The 17,475-nt window shown below is 39.1% G+C and overlaps 1 long non-coding RNA gene across 1 annotated transcript in view; it reads left to right on the plus strand.

Moving 5' to 3' along the window:
• LOC140700269 (uncharacterized) overlaps positions 1 to 16,369 on the plus strand; it is a 30,858-nt gene extending 14,489 nt beyond the window's left edge. The window contains exon 2 of the long non-coding RNA XR_012078649.1: positions 15,974 to 16,369. This is a non-coding gene — a long non-coding RNA (uncharacterized lncRNA). The remainder of the gene's footprint in view (positions 1 to 15,973) is intronic.
• The last annotated feature ends 1,106 nt before the right edge of the window (positions 16,370 to 17,475 follow it).

The raw sequence follows: 17,475 nt of genomic DNA on the forward strand, positions 1-17,475 counted from the left end.
CATCCATGCAGATCTGATGAAAAGCTCTTGACGTGGCTTTCCTGGCCTTCTGAGGCCTTTAAAGTTTAATCTGAGATTCCTTATGAAAAGCTGCAGCACAGCCAATTTTAAAAAGCCCATGTGATCAATTAACCAGACTTGTTTTGCAAACTAATTAGTCTTAATTTGGATATATTTGGTAAAATTGAGGGTCATTATAGATGAAAAAGATTATGTTTCAATGTTTATTAAATTTTAGATTTATGTTTTTTCCTATTCTATTTTGAACATTTCAAAGACTATAAGACATCCAGTGAGTTTTTCAGTTTATTTTCAAATTTTCCATTTATACTTATCAAATGTGATGCTGAAATCCAGTATGGCAAATGTTTTCAGTGCTCTTGACTTTTTTCAAACCACTGTTTTTCTGATTGTGCCTATCCTTGCTCACAAAATGAATTTATTTCATAAACTAGCACATGCTCAATGCTCATATCTGATTACTTCAGCCTAATATTCTGAAAGTGAGAGTAAAAAGATATTATGGATATATCCAGTGCAAATTCAGCGTACTCTGCATCATTTTTCATACTACCCAAATCACAAAGTAATGCTGAACTTGAAACTATTTTTCAATATAAGCAACATCTTCTAATCTAGCTTTTCAACAAAGTTTTTTAAAATAAAAGTAATACAGTTCTTTTTTCTTTAATTTGAAAAATACATAAAAGTTTTTTTTTTAAATCAGCCATAATTAGAGCCAGGTTATGAACATTAGAAGTTCTATGCCCTGAAAAGATTGCTTGCTTGTCAACTCCCAGTCTGCTGCTGCTGCTGCTGCTGCTGCTGCTGCTGCTTCTGCTTCCGCTTCCTCTTCCTCTTCTTTTTCTTCTTCTTCTTTTTCTTCCTCTTCTTTTTCTTCTTCTCCTCCTCCTCCTCCTTCTCCTTCTTCTTTTTTTTTGAGACATCAATGATTTAATGGATGGGGGATCTTACATGTCTTGAAGCAAAGTCCTGGAGTGACACCCCACTGTGTATGGTGGATGGTGGGCAGGACATGGCTGCAGTTTTCACTTCTGGGGGACAGGGAGGTGACCAATTATAGGAGGAATTGACATCAGATTGGCTCATCAGTTACCATGGAAACTAGCAGAGGGGTATGCCCCTCATTGCCCTTTTGATGAGTTATCGTAGTGGAGATGTTCTGCTCTAAAGGTTAGAAGGATCACCAGCTGGTGTGGGGGCTCGTATGTAGGGCAGTCATGTGAGTAAAGTATAGGTGAAGCAGGCACTGGTCGAGCAGGGCACGTACAGACAGGAAGAGAACAGCCATCTTGGGTGGCCTGAACATACACGCCACCCCTACATACCCTGTACGTCCTTTACAATCTTGGTCCACCCCTCTTCTATGATATCCCTGGGGTCAGGTATGTAGAGGAGCACAGCAGGCAGATACCACAAATACCATACAGACACCAGCAGCTAAGGAGTACCGAGAGAAAGATACCTAGTATGCTGGGAACAGGCATTCACCAGGATGTGGGCATATTTTAGAGCCAAGCACTTACCAGGTCAATGGAGAGGGGGTCAATGTTGGCAGCATCCTGTCCAGTTATAAGGAAGGTAAGGTCACTCCTGATTTTCACAATCCCAGAGCCACCCCCATGGGAGAGGGAAGTCCTGGCTCTTAAAGAAACATTCTGATGGCCTAGCCAGGAGTCAGCAATCACAGTACAGGTCTGCCAACCTGTGTTATGTTGAGTGTCATTAGGGGTGGACCCGTTAGGTCTTTCCAAACGAAAAACAGTTAATCCCACTAGTTGAACTTCTGTGTCCAGAAGCCAGCCTGTTGCATTCCACACAGTACAGCCCAGGGAGGCTCGTGGGCAGTCAGCTGTATAGTAATGTTTGCCAATGGGGGTCCTTTTGATGTATTGGCATGTGGGACAGGAAGATGGTGAGAGTCTTTTTCACTCATTGTCAGTCATCCCCACATAAGTCACATTAGCCTGGTTAATTTTTCATGGAAGTCCAGAGGAGGATGACAGTGGCATCTCACTGTAGACCCAGCTATTAGACGTATTTTGCAGTGAGGCCATTGTTACTTCCCAATCCTTAAATAAACCTCCTTCACTCAAGCTAGGGATGAAATGTAAGCCATGCAACAGGCACAACACAGGGGAGATCATGACCATTAAGCGAAACACAAGAAGCATTCTGAGATAACACTATTCCTGCCTGTGGTTTTTATCCTGGTCTACAAGACAGCTCAGATAATTCAAGTTTTAGTAATACAGGAACATGTCCAAATCACATCCACTATGGCCACCTAGCTTTTTCTGGGATGTTTGAACTATGATTACTCCATTTTGACTTTCAAATGCCTTCCCCTCCACGATAGCCAAACAGGTATACAATGCACGTTTGATAGGCCACGTAACAGGCCACTTCGGTCAGTAAAGTTTAAATTAAACCATGTATAAGCCAGAATGATTTTCTCATACCTCCACATGTGAAGATTTTCTCATCATTTTCCCTTTTGATGGCAATTCTTTCGATAAACCAAAGTATTTGTCCCTTGAAGCCAGGGTCCTTCCTGCTCTGGGTACAGATCATGTCCCATGGTGCTAGGCCTCCTTTATAGGTGCCTAGTTATCAATGTTGGGGGAAAACTGATCAGATATTGTGAACAAGCTCAGAGGTGCATTGATGGGGAGACATTTGAGAAGCTATGCATTTTATCAGTTATACCAAGTTGTTACACAGGCATTGTACATGTGCTTTTAGCAGCAGAGGTAAAGCAGGCACGTCACACTTCATGAGGAGTTATACTCTGTGACAACTCCATTAGATAATTTCCTTTCTATCCTGAACATCAGGGCAAAAGTGTGGCTAAAATAGTAAGTTTCAAAAATACAGACCTCAACTAGCAGAACTAGAATTTAATATCCACTGAAGCATAATATTTTTCTCTCTAAAATTACCCTCCTCTCCCCCAAACATAGCCAAATCAAGACTAATTTGTTTGCAAAATAAGTCTGGTCAATTGACCACACAGGCTTCTCCAAACTGGCTGCGGTGGAACTCTTCAGAAGTAGTGTCTCAGACTGAATTCCCAAAAGGCCCCTCATGACCAGGAAAACCATGCCAAAGGCCTGCCATCAGGTTCTGCCTCAGTGGATTTCTCTTTTTCTAGAAGTCCCCCAAATATTAAGATTCCTGCACATGCCAAGAGACAGTCTTCCCCATTCACCTGACGAGGCTGCCCAGAACCCAAGTGTCTCCTATTTCTGGAGGGACCAGGCAGAGAGAAAAGAAAAATGTTTTAGTTCTACCCGTGGGTGTAGTTTACCAAATTGCCAAAAGTCATAATTAATTTTAGGGGAAGAGCTTCCCTATATCTGGAAAACACAGATCAAAACCAGTAATATTCCAGACAAAAACCATAAAAATTATAGCCATATTCACCTTACTTAGTGACCAATCCTTTTGTTAACTTTTTGTGAAGCCAACACGTTTTCCCTTAGGATTCTTTAATTTCTCACCCAGTTCACCGGTATGATCTGAAATTTATCAGAGACCTACACTTGCCAAAGTTCCTGCCTATGAATCTTCTTGAAGATGAAACACTTTTTGCAAAAGCATCAGAATATAACAATAACTGTGTATAAAAGGCAAAAAGACTTAAAAAGCCACGGTTAAACACCTGATCACAATGTAATCATTAAGGAATTTAGTTACAATAACTAGATTTATGACTGATTATAATCTTAACCCTTAAAAAACTTAATATTTGGCAAAAACCAAGAAGCAAGTAATTTTGTACTGTCATCATACCAGCATTTCCTGATAAAAAAAAAATATGCTTTAGTCTTCCTTCCTCTCCTAAGAAGGCAAAATTGGGTAAACTTAGATCCACCCAGCAATTAATGTTCCAGTATTTTATCCTATTTGAAATGGCCCAATGAATTTTCTTCGTTTAACTTAGTTTAGTTTCAAGGCACCAAAATCTGAAAAGACTATTTTAGATCAACATTTCCAAAGCACAATTAATTATTCCTATAGAGTTTTAAAAGTCTTTTTTTTTCTTCACTCTTAGAGATCATATATGATTAGGTTAAAGTTCCAGAAAGTCCAGGTAGACCATTTACATCTCAAAGGCACAAGAAGAGAAATATTAATGTCTTCTAGAAAGCTAAATTCCTCTAACAGCATATGCAAAAACCAATTTAAGAATGCCAAAAGATTCCCATCTTGGCCATTTTCAGGCATTTTTTTTTCCAGTTTCTAAATAGTCAATTCAGTTTAAACAAATACCAGTAATAGACAATAAGACATGTCATCCACTCACCTTCACATGCCTCACTTTCAGAGGAACCTGAATCAGTATTCAAGTTACTAGGACCCCCTAATAAGGGTCAAAACCAGGGAGAGAGAACAGGATTTGGACTTATATATGGAGGCACTCAAGCACACACTCAAGATAAAAGCCAAGCCAATTACAAAAGTCTCACTTTGATACAATAGCAGGACCATTGAGGGTCATTGTTCTCCAAATCTCTTGGTGGTCCCCATTCATCAAGGACAGCCACCACAGGGCCCCATGCACTAGTGGACGGCCACCCTGAGATTTCCCCTGCAACATTCAGGATCACCCCCTGGAACTTTTGTGCCCCACATGCTAGTGGACAACTTTTTTCTCGGCTTAAGATTTAGAGTGGCATCATGATGCCTCCAGGCAACCAATTCTATAGAGGTTAGCTCTCACTTTTTTGATCTCTGTATCTTGTAAGTGCCCAAGGCGTTGTCTTCTTTTGGTAATTCAGGCTTTTGTGTAAGGTTACAGTTCCATGACCTTCTCCCTGGAGAACAACTCAGAAATCAAGTTTGATTGTTACTTTTGATTACTGGAATAAAGCGGAAACAGTAAAATTAATAGCTTTATTTTAACATCAGGCCTGGAGCTGTGAGTAGCAACCGGTCAGACAGGTTAGTTGAACATTATAAGGATAAGCAAAAGAATAAGCAATATATTAGTCTAAATGTGGCCATTTTATTAATTCTCCATCAGAGCCACAGAGATATCAGTGGTTTAATGGATGGGGGACCTTACACGTCTGAATTAAGATTCTGGAGCAACACCCCACCACGTGCAGCAAACGTCAGGGAGGACATGGTGGCAGTGTTCGCCCGACTTTCAGTATAACTCTTTTTTAACCACAGAACTCAAAACTTAGATAATTTCTAGATTTTTCTGAAGCACTATTTTGAAGCCAGACTTTTCTCTGTCCTCCCCACTGTACTCAGTCTCTCTCTCTCTTTTTTATATGCCCTGTTTTGCTGCTATCCTAGCTGCAGGCTTCATTTACCTACTGTGAAACTCATCATTTTCAATGACCCCATTCCTTCACTTAACACATATATACTGAGCATGTGCTATGGAGCCAGGGGCTGTGTCAGATGCTAAGAATACAATGGTGAGCGGAAGAAAGACAGTGCCTGTGATCCTGGAGTTTACAGTCAGGGATGGAAGTCAGTTGTTAAAAAATAATAATCTCTGAATAAATAGAGGATTCTGTGCTGTGATAAATTCCTTGAAGGGATAAGTCAGGCTGGACTGAGAGCTGATCCCCCTAGTTTAGGGGGCCAGGAGACTGTGCTCTCCTAAGGAGACGTTTTTGAGTGAAAGTCTTAATCCTAGGTAGGAGTTAACCAGGCGAAGGGAGGAGCTGAGAGCAGTCCAGCCAGGAGGAACAGTTGGTGTGAAAGCCCAGAGGCATGAAGGAGCTTGCTGCGCTTGATCAGAAAGGAGGCTGGTGTGGTTGGAGGATAATGAGGAAAGAGAGCTAGAGAGGCAGGTGAAGCAGGATCTTGCACAGCTTTTATATCTCCAGGAGTGTCTTGGTCTTTATCTTCAGTTAACAACTGAGAAACCACTGAAGGCGTTTAAGCAGGGGAATGACAATATTTGTGGTTTTAAAATATCCCTTAGGCTGCAGTGTCACAAATGATTTGGAGGGGAGCAAGAGTGAAGCAGAGGGACTGTTGAGGCCTAAATCGACCAGATATGAAGGTATCTTGGGCTATGATGGTGGCCCTAAATGGGAGGTACGGGAGACTTGATGCATTTTTCAGGAGGTACATACAGTACCACTGAACGGTGACCGATTGCACTTGGGGGCAATGAGGAAGAAGGAGGTGTCCAGGCATAGAGTCTCAGTATAGTCAACTGGAGAAGAGAATCTGGCAAGGGGTCTATGTATGCAAATATACCAATAATTTGAGTGTCAAACATGTGTGAAGCATTTTCCCAAATACTCTGCAACTTTGAAAAGTAGGTATCATTATCTCTATTTCTTAAGAAAAGAAACTGAGGCTCAAGAGTTTTTGTGCTATCCAGGATGGTAGCCACTAGCCACATGTGGCTAGTTATTTTTTAATTAAATTCAACAAGACTAAAAATCAAGTTTTTCATCCATACTTGTCCCACTGCAAGTACTCAGTAGTCGTATGTGGCTGGTAGCTACTCCATTGGACAGTGCCAAATTATAGAATATTTCCATTATCGCAGAAGTGCCATTGGACAGCCTGGTCTGATCCCATTGCTCGTAAGTCATGGAACAGTGGTTTGAGAACAGATTTGTTTGACTGCAAGGCCTGCTCTTTCTACCAGCAGGAGAATGAGCACCCAGAGTGCTATCTGATTCTGAGCTGAAGGTATCTTAGACAAGGACTCACTGAGGATGCCCTGACCTGGCCGGAACCAATCTGAGAACACAAATAAGCGAGCTTTAAGGAGCCAAGCAGGAACCTCTGGTTGAAATAGAAACTGATGTTGTAGGAGACAAGCAATGACTAACTTGTTGACTTGGTCCACCCATAGTGAGCATATAATTCATTGTCTACTTTTGAGAGTGAAAGGGAGCTGTATTAATACTTACACTAGACAACAGGCAAAAAGCAGGACTGTGCTGAGCACACCTGGTCACCCTGCTGATCAGGCACCATGTGTGGTGTGAGTATGCCAAAGTCCTTTTAAATTTACCTTCATTTTTTGCAATTCTCATGTAATTATTCTTTAATTATTCTAAAAGGCTGTAAGAAAATTGAAAACACCTCAGTTCTTCATCATTCAGTGAACAATGTAACTTTATAAGTTACAGGTATGAGTCTTTTTTACATCACTTACCCAAACAAAAATGCCGTCATAAAGTGACCAAGAAAATCTGCCACCGATAAATGATGTTACATTGAGAAGAAAACACAACTATGAGCTTTACTCAGCAATATCACTTGCTTGCTGAGTGTTCTTGGAAAACAACACTCAACTTTTCAATGTATTTGTCTCCTCACCTGTAAAATTAATTTCCTGTTGCTGCAAGACAAATTACCCTAAAACTAAGAGGCAGCTTAGCTGGGCAGATGCAGCTCATGGCCTCTCAGGAGGCTGCAGAGTGTCAGCTGCTGCAGTCATCTGAAGCTTCGCCGGGCTGGAGGCTCTCCTTCCAGCAGGTGGCTTCAGTTCCCCTCTCCACGGGCCTCTCTGTATGGTTGCTCTTGATATAGCAACTGGCTTCTCCCAGAGCAAAGGATCCAAGAATAAACAGAGAGAGCCACCAAGATGGAAGCCACTATACCTTTTATAATCTAGTCTTGGAGGTGATAAATATCACTTCTGCCACCTACTATTGGTCACACAGAACACTTGGCACAACGTGGTAGAGAACCATACAAGGGGGTGAATTCTGAGAGGATTGGGGGCCACTTTGAAGGCTGGCTACTACAGGTGCAAACTGTTTGGTTTGGCCTTGTATTTTGTCTCAAAAGTATAACAAAAGTAAGAGAAATACTAGATGATTGATTAGTGAATTCCAGATAGAGACAGATGTTTTCATTAAGAGTCTTGATTATACATTGCATTATGCTGCTGAAATCCTAGAGAAGGAAGACATTGCATGAGAACAAACTGCCCCTGCCACTCAGTTATGAATCATAGTTTGGGGAACGACTTGGGGATGTGAGAACAAAAGAAAAGAAGTAAAAGCAATACGTACTGCTTGGACACATTCCATTTGGTTGAAAAGTTAACTATAAACAAGATGCCAAAGAGCGTCATTGAAGGCTGGACATATTTCCTTTTTTGAGGTGCCTCTTTTTGAGTGAACACTCACCAAGAATCACAGAGCTGAACAGGATCTGGAAGACAATCTGGTGCTAGTCCAACCCGTGGACTTCAGATCCAGGGAGTTTATGAAGCTTGTACGTAACTGGTTCTAGCAAGGCAGGTGGACAGCATCACCTCCTAATTCCCAGTCCAGAGTTCCTGCACCTCACACCAGCACTGCAAACTTGACCCACTGACTTTCTGTTGCTTCAGTGTTTATCTACAAAATGGAGATAATAACCTTGTTAAGGTTATTCTGAGGATGAAAATAGTCAAGGCATGTAAGTTAACATTTTTAAAAATGCTTCTTCTGATTATATTATCCATCATCGGAAATGTAAAAAGAGAAAACAGGGTCCTTCTTTAACAAAGTGTTTGGCAAAGCTAATTTCTAAGCCTAGTGTCTGCTCCTCTGTAGGAACAATTGAGAGAGGACCTTACCTGGGTCAGTCAGGGGAGTGGAGGCTTAAGGAGAGGGTTAAGATCAAGCCAGAAAATTAAGTCCAATGCAAGTGTCCAGCTGAAAAAGAGTCTACGAGAATATCAAGAGAAGAGAAGCGGATTCAAGTGGGCAAACGCAAGATCATTTTGTGTTCATCCCTGAGGTGGGGTAGTACTCTCTAGGAAAGTTGTTGCGTATTCCTCATTCATGCTTTTGTGGGAAAGCCAGGTTTTTACATTTTTTAAAATTTTATTCTATTTGTATTCTTTTCATTTTTACATAAGTAAGTGTTACGTGGCAAGATATTAATTTTAATTTTTAGTCATGATTTGAAAAAGTGGTTTCTGAACATAACTATATGATTTTCTAGAAAAGGTGAAACTATGAAGGTGGTAAAAAGAGCAGTGATTTTCAGGGCTTAGTGGGCAGAGAGGCATGAATTGGGAGACACAGTGAACTTTTAGGGAGGTGAAATTATTCCGTATGATAGTATAATGATGGATACATGTCATTATACGTTTGTCCAAACTCAGAATGCACATCAAGAGTGAACCTTAATGTAAACTATGAACTTTGGATGATAATGATGTCAGTGTGGGCTCATTGATTGTGACCACTCTGATGTGGGATGTTGATTTTGAGAGAGGCTGCGGGTGGAGGGAAGGGAAACAAGGAATATATGGGAACTCTCTGTACTGTCTGCTCAATTTTATTATGCTCCAAATCTGCTCTGAAAAATAAGGTCTATTTTTTAAGTTGTTTCTCTCCTTTGAAGGTTTTATTATGAATTTTTTGAAAAATGCAAAGGTGGAAAGAATAGAATAAATTCATCATGTCAGCTTCAGTAATTATCAGCACATAGCCAGTCTTGTGTAATCGATACACCCACTCATTTCCCTCCACTTCTTCCATTATAAGGGTTATTTTGAAACAAATCCCATTCATCAAACCATCTCATCAAGCCAGGTTCATTTCAAGTTGCTGAGAAAGATTGAACCAAGCATAGCAGGGACTCATTGTAACATGAGATCTCAGAAGTCCTCACCATTTTCCTCATTATGCAATAATCGCTAAAAGTGGAAATTTTGAAATAACCTCAATTCATATTCAGTCATTTAAGCTAATTGTGTGAACTAGTTTGACATGACTTATTTTATTGCATCTTGTCTTTTTTTAAAATGGAAATATTGTTGATTTACAATATTATATTGGTTTCAGGTGTACAGTATAGTGATTCAATATTTTTACAGATTATACTCCATTATAAATTACTGGAAGACAATGGCTATAATTCCTTATGCTATATAATACATTCTTGTTGCTTATCTGTTTTATACATAGTAGTTTGTATCTGTTAAACCCACACCCCTAATTTGTCCCTCTCCTGCTCCCTCTCCCGTTTGGTAACCACAATTTAGTTTTCTATACCTGTGAGTCTGTTTCTGTTTTGCATATACATTCATTTGTATTAATTTTTTGCTTCCACACATAAGTGATATCATATAGTAGTATTTGTCTTTCTCTGACTTATTTCATTAAGCATAATATTCTTTGCTTCCAACCACATTGCAGCAAATGACAGAATTTCATTCATTTTCATGGCTGAGTAATATTTCCTTGAGTGTATATATCACGTCTTCTTTATCCATTTGTCTGTTGATGGAAACTTGGGTTGCTTCCACGTCTTTGCTATTGTAAATAGTGCTGCTATAAACTTTGGGTTGCATGTCTCCTTTTGAATTAGAGTTTTTGTTTTCTTGGGAAGCGTACCCAGGAATGGAATTGCTGGATCATATGGTAGTTCTATTTTTAATTTTTTGAGGAACCTCTATACTGCTTTCCAAGGTACCTGCACGAATTTACATTCCCACCAACAATGTACAAAGATTCCCTTTTCTCTACATCCTTATCAACATTTGTTATTTGTAGACTTTTTGATGATAGCCATTCTAACAGATGTGATATCTCATTGTTTTGATTTTCATTTCTCTGACAGTTAGTGATGTTGAGCATCTTTTCGTGTGCCTGTTAGCCATCCATATGTCTTCTTTGGAAAAATAGTCTCTTCAAGTCTTCTGCCCGTTTTTTTGATTGGGATGTTTCCTTGATGTTGAGTTATATGAGCTGTTTATATATTTTTATTAATCCCTTATCAGTCATATCATTTGCAATATTTTCTCCCATTCCGTAGGTTGTCTTTTTATATTTTCATTTTGTTGATGATTTCCTTTGCTGTGCAAAAGCTTTTAAGTTTAATTGGTCCCATTTGTTTATTTTTATTTTATTTCTTTTGCCTTAGGAAACAGGGCCAAAAAAAAAAATATTGCTGTGCTTTATGTCAAAGTGTGCTCTGCCTATGTTTTCTTCTAGAAGTGTTATGGTTTCAGGTCTTACATTTAGATCTTTAATCCATTTTCAGTTTGTTTTTGTATATGGTGTGAAGGAATATTTTAGTTTCATTCTTTTTCATGTAGCTGCCCAGTTTTCCCAGCACCACTTGTTGAAGAAACTGTCTTTCTCCATTGTATATTTTTGCCTTCTTCATCATAGATTAATTGACCATAAGAGCATGGGTTTATTTCTAGGTTCTCTATTCTGTTCCATTTATCTGTGTGTCTGTTTTTGTGCAAGTATGTAAGATTTCTTTCTTTTATGTTTAAACATTTTAGGATAGTTTTCCCCTAAATCTACAGTATTTCCATCTTTCCCAATCTCCAAATTTAATTTTTTCTATACCCTCTAAACAAAATCAATTTGTAAAAATTGGGAAATGTCATGACCACCATACTGACAATGTGAATAATTTACAAAAACTTTTAAAGTAGAAAAAAACAAAACACTGCAAAATAGTGTCTAAGTTTTCTTATGACCTTTAATGTGTTTTAAGAAATAAGTAAAGCCCATGTTTTTATTATCATATTTTCTTTGGCACAAGGACATCTTTTTATGGGCAGAGTTCTCATTTACCACTTAAGTAAGCTATCAGGAGGCATAGCTTGGCCAACAGTCCCAGAATGCTGAAGTCAGTGACCTGAGCTTCCTTGGGGACTAGCTAAGTAACTTCATATGATATTCTTAAGAAGCATGCTAACAATATAACTTGGTAAATCAGGACAGGGCTGGAGAGCCTCTTTTTTTTTTTTTTCCTTTTTCAGTTTTTTTTAGGTAGAATTGTTAGAATTTGACTGCATATACACAATGTATTGCATATAAATACATGTACACAATATACTGCACATACTGTTTTTAATTTACGTGTATGTACTGTTCATTGTTTCTAAGAATGTTTAGAGCTTTAGTTTTTTAAAACTTTCATAGTTACCAAAGGAATAAAGCCAGCCACAAAACTGGAATTAAATCAAGAAGCTACATACACCCAACTATTAACAACAAAATTATTTATAATTGCCAAGATATGGAAGCATCCTAAGTGCACATCGATAGATGAATTGACAAAGAAGATGCAGCATATGTATGTAATGGAATACAACTCATCCATAAGAAAGAAGGATATTTTGCCATTTGAAGCCCTTCATTCACTTTTTTTTTCCTCTTCAAAAACTAGAATTTTATAACTGGCATAAACATTTCCATTGCATCAAAAAGAACAAAATATCTAGAAATAAGCTTAACCAAGGAGGTTAGCTATACTCTGAAAACTGTAAAACACTGATGAAGGAAATTGAAGATGATACAAAGAAATGGAAAGATATCTTGTGTTCTTGGATAGGAAGATTCAACATTATGAAAATGGCTGTAGTACCCAAAGCAATCTACAGATCCAATGCAACCCCTGTCAAAATACCCACAACATTTTTCACAGAACTAGAACAAACAATTCCAGAATTTATATGGAACCATAAAAGACCCTGAATTGCCAAAGCAATCTTTTGTAGGTCTTTTTTTCCCCCTCTTTCTTCTTTTTTGTTCTCTTTTCTTATGGTTTGATGACTAGAGAAGTCCTTTAATGTTTGTTGTAAAGCTAGTTTGATGGTACTGAATTCTTTTAGCTTTTATCTGTGAGACTTTTGATTTCTCCATCAATAGAGATCCTCTTTTTGATAAATATTATTGCAGATCATATTGTAATAAGGATCTCCATTTAAATGTGGTGTAATTAACACCATGTTTATCACCACTATCTACCAACACTCACTATAACTAGAGTAAGGGAATTAAAAAGATACAAAGCCAAAAGAATAAATAAAAAGGGAGATGGAAAAAGAAAAGGAAGGAAGAGGAGATGAGAAAAGAGTAGATGAAAACGTCAACAAAATTTGGAAACTAGCAAGTAGATAGATAAATAATATCTGATATAGAAAGCTGACATTGAATTGTCACTGGGAGAAAAGCCAGTAAGAAGTCAGTTATTTCCCACTACAAGGCACCTCTACCTCTTACTGCTGCCACTAAAAAGTTACAGAATCACCAGGCCGATCTGCAAGTGGATGTTAGGATTAGGGCTAAAAACTGAAGGACTGATTGAGATTTGATATGAGGAGCAAATATACTAATTTTAAGGAGGCTAGTTTCCCAGTCTGGTGGAAGACAGTTGATTCTCTTTGAACCATGGAGTCCGTGAAGCTGGAGGCATTGTATCAGAACAATCCTGGCTCCATATTGGATCTATTGCTTTAGCTTTAAGCTTTGTTCTCTGTTGCCCATGCTTAGTCATGCTGACTCTACACCTTTATGTAAGAATGTTGCCTACAGCCTGAAACATATGTAATAACCCTTTCTCAAGGCTCTGCCTCCCAGGGTTGACCTTCAAAGGTCAAGGTTTATTTAGAGACAAAAAGTTGTAGAACAGATTACTGGAGGTGTACAGAAACCTGGTGACCCGACCTACATGGATAGCTGCAAGTACAAAGGATTATCACATCTCCTCCGGGATCTGGCCCACAGCAGGAATTCTGCAACAAACAGCCACTGCCACCTCCCCTTTTAGTGTAAAAGAAGCCTGAATTATAACACGGGTAAGATGATTCTTTGGGACAGTATTCCACCATCTTCTCAGTCTTCTGGATTTCCAAATAAAGTCACTATTCCTTGCCCCAACAGCTCATCTCTCAATTTATTGGCCTGTCATGGGGAGAGCAGTGGGAGCTTGGACTCAGTAACAACTTACACACAGCTGAAAGAGGTGGTAAGGGACTGAACTAAAAGCAAGTACGGATATCTGCGTCTTCAAAAGTGAGACTTCCAAATATACTCCCCTCCACCACCAACCTCCATGTGGCTTCCAGAACATGAGAGAGAAACCCATAGGCAGAAGAGTGAAGAATTTCTCTTGGGGAAAATTGACCAAATCAATAAGGAATGAAAAAAAAAAGAATATTGATATTCAGAGGCCTCCACTTGATCACACAGTGATGGAGACCACCAGTCAGCAAGGCCTACCCTGCATGGGGATTCCTGGCAGCTTTTTAGGGTGATGTTGCTGGCTACAGAGCTTCAGAGAATGGTGCTCTGATTGTCCCAGAGATTATTAAATTGCTCAGTAGTCTTGCACAAATTCTCTTCTGTTTAAATCATCCAGAGGAAGTTCTGTTCTTCACAATTAAGAATCATGAAAATTACCATGCAATGAGAAATGGAAAGCTACCCAGACAATAAAATTATGAAGTTCATTGATGTGTCCTTATACACAGAGAACTCCAAAGCATATTATTAAACAAAAAGAGAAAAGTTGCAGAATGATGTGCAGTATTCAAAAATAAATAAATAAAACATACAAGAAGGGCCCTTGGGTTCACTGAAATATACTAATGTGATAGGGCGCTGAAACATCACCATATATTGGGAGTCAGATTCTCACTGTGGAAAGTACAAAACCGTAGCAGACCTGTTTTTTTTGGTAATGGCTGGCCATTAAGTCTTTGGCAAATCTCTTATCCTTACCTTCTCTGAAACTCAGTTTAGAAATATGCAAAATAATGGCGATATCTGATGCTATCATTGTAAAAACTAAAAGAGAATGTAGATTATGGTGCCTGGCCAGCAGTAGGCTCTCAGTAAGTAGGACCCGCTTAGCTAGTGGTGGTCCCCTCTCGTCTGCCACTTAGATGGAAAATCCTAGACCCTACTTTGGTTTGCATTGTTGGGTGTCTTACAGAAGTGGAGAAAGGCTGGAAATAGGTGACGAATTGGCTGTCTGTCCTGCATCAAAGCAGAGTGTGGATCATTGGCAGTTACACTCTGAGCTGAGGAAACTTAGCATTATGAAAACAGAAACTTGGCTGCCATCCGTTTCCTCCATTTCCCTCATCCCCAAGAAGGTCTGGCAAACACACCAAAGAAATGGGCACCCTAACCAGTGGAGGAGGTAGGCATGGGTGACTGGGAGAGTAAGAAGTGAATAGCCAAGCCATCCAGGCTTGAGGTTGTGAGGCTAAGGGCCGCTTAGGTTGAAAATGTTGGGAAAGCAGCAACTGGCAGGCACCACCAGACTCCCCACAGCCCAGCCCACACGTGTGACACTGCCATGTGAAGCCAGCTGTTTGAGAGTCTGCTTCATTGAGAGGCAGAATTAGGAGAAAAAACTCCTGTGTAATCCAGGCCTTAAAAGTTGTGCTTGGGAAAATACTTTATACTATTAAGTGAAGAAAAAAAAAAAGACCAAAATGCTGTGTATGGAGATGTCTGTGTGTGTGTATACAGTTGTTCCTCAGTATCATCGGAGGATTGATTCCAGTATACTCCATGGATACCAGAATCCACAGGTGCTGAAGTCCCTTCTATAGGATGATGTAGTGCCCACATGTAACCTATGTACATCCTCCTGAATACTTTAAATCATCTTTAGATTACTTATAATACATAATACACTCACTGTAAATGCTGTATAAATAGTTGTCAGGTGTGCAGCAAATTCAAGTTTTGGGCTTTTTTGGAACTTTCTGGAATTTTTCAAAAATATTTTCAATTTGTGGTTGTTGGAATCTGTGTATGCAAAACCTGCAGATAAGGAGGGCTGCCTATATATATAAAGAAGACTAGAAGGGAGTATGTCAAAAGATCAGCAATAATTTACAGTTTAAAGCAAGATTTCAGAGAAATCCAAATCCTGGAAAAACAATACAACCATTTTTTATAGGGTAAGAGTTAATAAACAAACCAATCCAAATCTTAGAAAATTCGCTTCAATTTTGGCCAAAAAAAAAAAAAAATCAAAGTAATCATCTTAGCAACAATGAAATAAATAAACCTTTGGCTGTTAGTGTTCTTTTCATCCCATTGCTCAGGAGGCATGCTGATTTGTGGGCTTTGGTTCTTGGTTTAGATTATGATCTTTAAGATTGGTTCTGGGTGTGTCTGAAGAAGCCAGCAGGGTAGTGAAAGCTGGAACTCACAGTCCTACAATTTTTATTTTTGTTTCTCCTTTGCAGGAAAGCTGATACTTCAATTGTTTCCTTTGAATTGCAAGGCTCAAGTAGAAGAAAACCTTTGCTGATAAATGTATTGAAATAAGCTTGGAGAAGTTAGGCTGTCATTATCTGTTTTTAATATCCTCCTGGAAAGAGATACTGTTTGTGCTTAAGGATATTTCAAAGCAGCGAATAATCTGCGACGACATCAGCAGCCTGTGGAAACAGGAATAACATGTTTCAGTGGTAACAGCCTACTCGCTATAATTAAAATAACCCTCCTTTTTCCTTGCCCAGCTGAGCCAGTGGTATTCAATAGCTGGGATGCCTGAATAAGATTGCTAATTAGAAGAATAACAAGTCTTAAAAACTAATGTAAATAGAAAGTATTATTTTATAAATTGCATACCAACTCCATGAGGTTTATGGTATTATTTGTTCAGCTCTATAGATGATGAAACAGTCTTATGGAAATTAAGTAGCTTGCCTAAAGCCACAATGTCAGGAAGTAAAAGGTCCAGAATTACAAATTAGGGCAGCCTGCCTGGGGAGCCCAGGCTCCTGCCCAACTGATGATATGGCCTTGCCTCAGCCAACCACCCAAAATGGCTTCAGTAGTCAGGTCACCTCTCCTTCCCATCTCTCTGTCTCCCAGTCCCCTCCCTCCACCACCTCCACTGCTGACATTGACTTGCCAGGGCAAGTTTAGAAAAACTGAAAAGTTTGACTCTCTGAGATCAGATGGACTGAGGTCAGAAAACATATATTTTCTTTAAAGAATGTATATTTTAGAACAAGACTAAAAAGAAAAAAAAATTTTTTGAAAGAAGTACTGGGGACTGTACTAAGGACTTCGCACATGCTAAGCATGTGCTGTACCATTGAGCTATACCCTCCGCCTGGAAAGATTTTAAATAAGCTAGAGTGAACTTGCTCTTTAAAGCATTACCATAAATAAATCATTTCTAAAGCAGTAACTGTGTGTGTGTGTGTGTGTGTGTGCGCGCGCACGCGTGCACATGCGCGCACACATGTTTATTTGGGCAAATTTAGATTTCTTGATATTCGATTTGGGTTGGTACCTAGAATATATTCCTACAAAATACATTCTAGAATTGAGCAATTGGAAAATATAGAATAAAAGTAAGATTTAAGAACCATATTGGGTTTATTATGAAATAGAGAACATTTTATTTAAAAAGAGTAAGTGGACACTGAGGAACCCAACTGTGTATACGGAGGGCCAACTATAAATTATACTTGGATTTTTGAATCGATGGAGGGTGGATGTCCTTAACCCTTGCCTTGTTCAAGGGTCAACTGTACTTGCCTTTAATTAACCAACGTTGGGTTTTGCTCATAGTGTGTATATTAAAGGCAATAGCATCTGAGAGTATTGTAAGCTCCACTGGGGCAGAGACCAATACCTGTTCTTTTCATGGTGAAGACGTACATGTGCGAGTAGGCTTGAACACTAAACCGCCTGAGTTTCATCTTGCCACTGACACTTCCTAGGAATGTGA

Source organism: Vicugna pacos, chromosome 2, assembly GCF_048564905.1.
Source record: "Vicugna pacos chromosome 2, VicPac4, whole genome shotgun sequence".
NCBI lineage: Eukaryota > Metazoa > Chordata > Mammalia > Artiodactyla > Camelidae > Vicugna > Vicugna pacos.